Genomic DNA, 6,000 nt, shown 5'->3' with positions numbered 1-6,000 from the left:
CTCCAGCAGCTTAGTGAGGCTCTCAGCAATTTAGTGAGACCCTGTTTCCAAATAAAATATAAAATAAGTCTGGGAGTGTAGCCTGGAGGTAGAAGGCTCCTGGGTTCCATCCCTAGTAACACACACACACACACACACACACACACACACACTCACTCTCTCTCTCTCTCTCTCTCTCTCTCTCTCTCTCTCTCTCTCTCGTCTCTAGGGCTAGAGGTAGAATGCCCCTGGGTTCAATCCCCAGTTCTGGAAAGAAAAGAGGAAGGAAGGTAGGAAGGAAGGTATGAGAACCTAGGGGAGATTAGCTTATGGTTTTTCCTTGTAGGGAGGGTGGCCATTGAGCAGGGACCTTCTTGCTGTGTCATAGAAGGCAGAGAGAAATTGCTGGACGCCTTTTGTCAGGAACCCTCATGAAGATCGCTGAGCTGGTTCTGGCAGTGGTATCAGTTTGCTCCCAGGGCAGAGTCTTCATGACCTTGCAGGTCCTCAGCTACCTCGGGAAGGTAGAAGGTACCTCAGGCTACACTCCCAGATCTATTTTATACTTTTTTAAAATTTGGAAATAGGGTCTCTTAAGCCAGCATGGCTGGCTTCAAACCTGCGTGATCCTCCAGTCCCTCCTCCCAAGTGTGGGAATTACAAGTGTGCACTACCACACCCAACTCTTTTACTACTATTACAGTGACAAATTTCTTCTCTTTCTCTCTATTTATTTATTTATTTAAGTACTGAGGATTCTATATCCAAGGCACATCCCCAGCCTTTTTTTTTTTTTTTTTTTTTTTTTTTTTTTTTTTTTGCAGTACTGGAGATGGAACTCAGGGGCTTTCTACCCCCTCAACCCCCCCGGGCTACACTCCGAGATCTTTTTTTTTTTTTTAATATATTTTATTTGGAAACAAAGTCTGAGAGCCTCACTAAATAGCTGAGGCTGCCTTCAAACCTGTGCAATCCTTCTGTCTCAGCCTCCCAAGTGCTGGAATTACAAGCCTGCGCCACCACACCCAGCTTGAATATTTTATTTCCTATTTTGAAACAAGGTCTTGCTAGGTTGCTGAAACCCTTGTTAAATTGGTGAGGCTGGCTTTGAACTATGATTCTTCTGTCTATCTCCAAGGACTAAGATTTCAAGCATGTGCCACCACTCCTGTCTTAATTTTCAAATGACAGGAAAACTTGGGAAAATCAGTGTGATCAAAGTTGAGACCCTGCTCTTGAAAGGAAAAGGAGATCTTGTTTCAGAAAACCTTGGCCCCTCTTGGCCTGGTGGCGCATGCCTGTAATCCCAGAATGTGGGAGGCTGGGGAGGAGGATTGCAGGCTTGCAGCCAGCCAGCCGTAATAATTTAGCTAGATCTTGTTTCAAAGTAAAAAATAGGCTGGGTGTGGTGGCACATGCTTGTAATCCTAGTACTTGGGAGGCTGATTTAGGAGGATCACAGGTTCCAGGACAGCTTCAGCAACTTTGTGAGCTCTCTGTAACTGAATGAGAACCTTTTTCCAAATAAAAATAAAATAGGGCTGCTGGGAGTGTAGCTGCCCTAGGGTTCAATCCCCAGCACCAAAAAAAGAAAAGACATCGTAGCATCAGTGGCTGGCTCACCACTTGGCTGATCGTCATAAAGACTGCCCTGTATGGCCTGAGATGTGAGTCCGGTTAGCTGGTGGGCAAATAAGGTGGCTGTGGTCATGACAAGCCCGACCTACAGTCTCGAGCTATGAACATGATGCCATCTAGCAGAGTGTGGAGGTGAATGTAAAAGGATGCTGCAAAACGCCAGCGTGCTGGGCACCTTGTAATCCCAGCACTCAGGAGGTGGCGACAGGCAGGAGGATCACACAGGTTCACAGCCAGCCTCAGCTACTTAGGCTCTCAGCAACTTAGACCCTGTTTCAAAATAAAGAATAAAAAACAGGGGAGAGGGTGTAGCTCGGAGATCAAATGCCCCTGGGTTCCATCCCCAGACCCGCAAAAAAAAAAAAAAGGGACAATGCACCAGTGTACCCCTGAGTGTGCGGGCCGCGCCCCGACCCTGGTCACTGCAGCCAGCCAAGATCAAAACATCTTTGAAAGCCGGGCGTGGTGGGCACGCTTGTAATCCCTGTGCTTGGGAGGCTGAGACAGGAGGATCACACAGGTTCGAAGTCAGCCTCAGCTACTTAGTGAGGCTCTCAGCAACTTAGTGAGACCCTGTTTCCAAATAAAATATAAATTTGGTCTGGGAGTATAGCCTGGAGGTAGAAAGCCCCTGGGTTCCACCTCTAGTACCAAAAAAAAAAAAAAAAAAAAAATCTTTGAGTCCTTCAGATAAACTCAATTTGTCATGACAGAACTCTTTAGACAAACTGCTGTGTTTGGCATCCTGATTATCTTGAGAATGTGTCTCAGGAAGTGAAGGGTCATATGGAAGCTAGGGAGTATTTGGGATACCAGAGGACTCCAAATAATGCAGGAGGAACTTTAGTGGAGCCAGGGAGGTGTCTAGAGGAAGGGGAGGGAAGATGTGGGCTGAATACAGTGTCAGTCTCAGGAAAGAAAAAGAATGTCTGTGTTTATGAGAGATTGGCCTATTATTTTCTTTTTTTTTGCGGGTCTGGGGATGGAACCCAGAGGCATTCAACTTCCAAGCTACACCCCAGCCCTATTTTTTATTCTTTATTTTGAAACAGGGTCTCACTAAGTTGCGGAGGGCCTTACTAAGTAGCTGAGGCTGTCCGCGAACCACGATCCTCTGGTCTCAGCCTCCTGAATGCTGGGATGACAAGTGTGCAACACCACGCCTGGCTTGGCCTATTATTTTCTTCTGAAATATTCTTTCTCAGGGTTGTGCCTGCCTTATTAAGAAAAACTTGAAGAAAGGTGGTATATCCTGTAGTCTCAGTACTTGGGAGACTGAGACAGGAGAGTCACAGATTCAAGACCATCCTCAGCAACTTTGTGTGACTCTCAGCAACCTAGTGAGACCTTGTTTTGAAAATGAAAACAAAAAGGCTGGAGGTGTCGCTTGGAGGTAGAATGCCCTCTGGGTTCAGAAAAGAGAAACTGGAAAGTGTCCTGGTCTTCTGCCCTCAGAAGCTCTGAGGTGGGACTGTCCTCCATGGGCGGGTGGGGGCTCCCAGGGCCCGGCAGGCCTGATGTCACCGTCTGGGGAGTCCAGGTCCTGGGCAGCTAGTGAGCAGAGGCGCCCAGCTCCCTCCACTCCTCCAGTTCCGAAGGCCTTCCTCTGAATGGCTGGCCTGCAGCGGCTCAGTGCCCCTGTCCAGGAGTCTGTAGCAGCCTTGCTCCTGGAGGTGTCTCAGGGGTCTTGTGGGCTGGGCCCTGCTGCAGGGCAGTGTCTGCATTCCTAGAGGGTGGTTCCCAGCAGCCCTGGGGCATAGCTGCAGGGAGACACTCTACAGGTAGGGTGGTCCTGGCCCAAATGGAACAGGTAATGGGCTTGAGTTGGGGGAAGCTTGGGAGATATCCTCGAGTGGGAGAGCCCCTGAGGACAGTTCACATGGCGTCCTGTCTATCCAGGAGGTACCCCAGCTGCCTTGGTTGGGGATTTGGCCCCAGATGCTCCAGTGCCATTTTACAGCTGAGCTGTCAGCTCTCCATCAGAATTGGCAGGTCTCGCTTCACCTGCGGATAGGCCTGGAGAAGTGCTGCTGGGCCCTGGCCCCTGCCAGCTTCGCTTCCCCACGGCCCCATGTGGGTGGGTGCGGCACCCTGTTTCCTGGGCTCCTTGGCTTTGCTGGGGTACAGTTCCTGGGCCGGCTGCGCCTGCTTACTCGGCTTTGTCTCCCTAGACCGCTGCTTCTTGGACCTGTATCTCCCCAGAGGCGGTGGCACTGTGGTCCAATGGCTGTGTCCCAGGTGAGCCACAGCTCCCAGCCTCCCTCTGCCCTAGGGCACCCCAGCCTCCGTCCCAGGCAGGGGGTCCTGCCCAGGCTGCCTTTTTGCTAGTTCTCTCATGGTGCAGAGAACAAAAAAGGGGGGGGGTACTGGGGGTGGGACCCACGAGCATTCTACCTCTGGGCTACACTCCCAGCCCTATTTTATTTTTTTAATTTGGAAACAGGGTCTCACTAAGTTGCTGAGGCTGGCCTTGAACCTATACTCCTCCCAAATAGCGTGCAGCACCACGCCCAGCTGAGCCCGATTCATTTGTAAGGGTGTAGGACCCCGGTTCTTGGGAGGCTGAGACGGGGATCCAGGCTTGAGAACAGCATCAGTAGTTTAGCAAAACTCTCAGCAACTTAGACCCTGTTTTAAAGTGAAACATAGAGCTGGGCATGTTGGCACACACTTGTAATCACAGTACTTGAGAGACTGAGGCAGAAGAATCATAGGTTCAAAGCCAGCCTTGCAATTTAGTGAGGTCCTCTGCGACTTAGTGAGACCCTGTTTCCAAATAAGAAAATTGTGCTGGGAATATAACTTGGAGGTAGAATGTCTCTGGGCTCAATCCCCGGTACCGAAAGAGTAAAATAAAATAGGGCTGTGGGTGTAGCTTGGAGGTAGAACACCTCTGGGTTTAATCCCCAGTACCACACAGAAAAGTATAGTACAGTAAGGTACAGCAGTGCATGCCTATAATCCTAATACTTGTGAGGCTTTGACAAGAGGCTCCCAGGTTCAAGGCCAGCCTCAGCAAGTTGGCAAGATTTTGTTTCAAAATAAAATAAAGCTGGGTATGGTGGTACATATTTGTAATCCCAATTCTTGGGGAGGAGACTGAGACAGGAGGTTTGTGGTCAGTCTCAGCAACTTAGGCCTTCTGCAACGTAGTGAGACCCTGTTTCAAAATTAAAAAAAAAAAAAATGGCTGGGAGTGTAGCTCAGAAGTAGAATGCTGCTGGGTTCCATCCCCAGTACCACAAACAATAAATAAAGTAAAAAAGAAGCCAGGCGTGGTGGCACGCTCTTGTAATCCGAGCAGAGACAAGAGGATCGCAGTTTGCGGACAGCCTCAGCTACTTAGTGAGGCCGTTTGCAACTCAGTGAGACCGTTTCAAAGTAAAGAATAAAGAGCTGGGCATGGTGATGTACGCTTATAATCAGCATTCAGGAGGCTGAGACAGGAAGATTGCGGTTTGGTTCGTGGACAGCCTTAGCTGCTTAGGCCCTTTGCAACTCAGTGAGACCCTGTTTCAAAATAAAGAATAAAAAGTAAGGCTGGAGCCAGGTGTTGTGGCACATACTTGTAATCCCCCCTCCCCTGCTTGGGAGGCTGAGACAGGAGGATTACACAGGTTAGAAGCCAGCCTCAGCTACTTAGTGAGGCTCTCAGCTACTTAGTGAGACTCTGTTTCCAAATAAAATATAAAAATAGGTCTGGGAGTGTAGCCCGGAGGTAGAAAGCCCCTGGGTTCCACCCAGTACCACCAAAAAAAAAAAAAAAAAGGGGGCTAGGCATGTATCTTGGAGGTAGAATGCCCCTGGGTTCCATCCCCAGTACCACACAGGAAAAAAGAAGAATAAAAAATAGGGCTAGCTGGGCGTGGTGGCACACGCTTGTAGTCCCCACGCTTGGGAGGCGGAGACAGGATTGCACAGGTTCGAAGCCAGCCTATCTGGCTTAAGAGACCCTGTTTACAAATTTTAAAAAGTATAAAAATAGGTCTGGGAGTGTAGCCTGGAGGTAGAAGGGTTTCCAGGAACCCCAGGGTATAGCTCAGAGGTAGAATGTGGTTCTATCCCCAGTGCCACAAAAAATAAAAGTAAGAGGCTAGGGGTGTGGTTCAGAGGTGGAAAGCCCTGAATTCCATCCTCAGTACCACAAACAATAAATAAATAAAAAGTAAGAGAGGCTGGGGGTACAGCTCAGTGGTGGAATGCCCTAGGGTTCAATCCCCATCAAAAGAAGAAGATGCCACGTACAACAGACTTGGACAATGCCCTTGATTCTCTTAGGTGCTGTCTGAGTCCACTAAAGCTGCAATAACAAATATCAGAGACTGGGCGGCTTAAGCAGCAGCTACTCCCACCTCTGTTCTGAAGCTCCAAGTCTGGGATCGG

This window comes from Muscardinus avellanarius, assembly GCF_963383645.1.
Source record: "Muscardinus avellanarius genome assembly, chromosome: 4".
NCBI lineage: Eukaryota > Metazoa > Chordata > Mammalia > Rodentia > Gliridae > Muscardinus > Muscardinus avellanarius.
The sequence above is the reverse complement of the archived record's forward strand: the minus strand, read 5'-3'. Positions refer to the sequence as shown.